This window comes from Ailuropoda melanoleuca, chromosome 11 (assembly GCF_002007445.2).
Source record: "Ailuropoda melanoleuca isolate Jingjing chromosome 11, ASM200744v2, whole genome shotgun sequence".
In the NCBI taxonomy this organism is placed as follows: Eukaryota; Metazoa; Chordata; class Mammalia; order Carnivora; family Ursidae; genus Ailuropoda; species Ailuropoda melanoleuca.
Window position 1 is genome coordinate 56,345,850 of NC_048228.1, and position 997 is coordinate 56,346,846.

The window sequence follows — 997 nt, forward strand, 5'->3', positions numbered from 1 at the left end:
CAGAAAAATCAGCAATTCTGGATCCCCAATCAAAGAGAGCCAGGTTAGCATTACTATGCTCCATCTCGAGGTTCTCCAGATTGGTGTACCTGACCACTATACCCCCTGCACATAAACATTTTTTTCTCCCTGTTCTCTTACACGCTTATCCTCCACACAAACCAAAAATGAAACACCAGCTCTCAAAGAAAACTAGGGAACTGTTGGCAACATGTTTTAAAGACACAAACATGTTTTTAAAATGTCCTCAAAGATCTGTAAGTAAAATGGAGGGTCTTAAAGAGCGTGCTAGTTTCCTTCTGGGCTTTTTTGTATTTCCCAGCTCTGCGTAGGTATGATCTCCACGGCAAGGGCTCGGCGGTTACAGCTGTATCTGTCTTGTTAAGGGCCCTTACCTAAAGGGTTGATTACAGCAACTAGACCATAAGAGAATCTCACAGGGTGGCTGAGATAACAGGGGTAGAGAACGGGATCATATTTCTGGGGCAAAGTTTCTTCCCCTCTACATACAAGCTTCTTGTTTAATCCTTCTTTGTGTATATGTGACTCAGCATATTAAAAAAAAAAACACAAAAAAACCAAAAAACAAGAGAGTTTGTAGAAATGATTAGAGTGTCAGAAACCATCAGTTCTACCCTGTTTCTTCTTGCTGAAATCGTTTAGTATTATCTTTAGTAATTGTGTATATTTGCCCTTTCCACGACATTGGAAAATTAGGTTTCTTCCAGATGAGCACCTACAAACACACTCACGCACACAATGACTTCTCATCACAATCAAAATTATTAGAAGACATTCTTATAAACTGCAGAGAAGCAACAGTTTTCCACACATGGATGCGTCAGATTCTTCCCCTATGCATTTCTCTCAGACCCTTTGAAACCCTGTGCAAACCTTCAAATCCAGGCACTCTGACTGCGCTCACTTCTGGCCACCACCCTGATCCATTTCCTTCTCAGCGCTTCCTGGCTCCGCCAGCTGTTGAAACAGCAGTGCC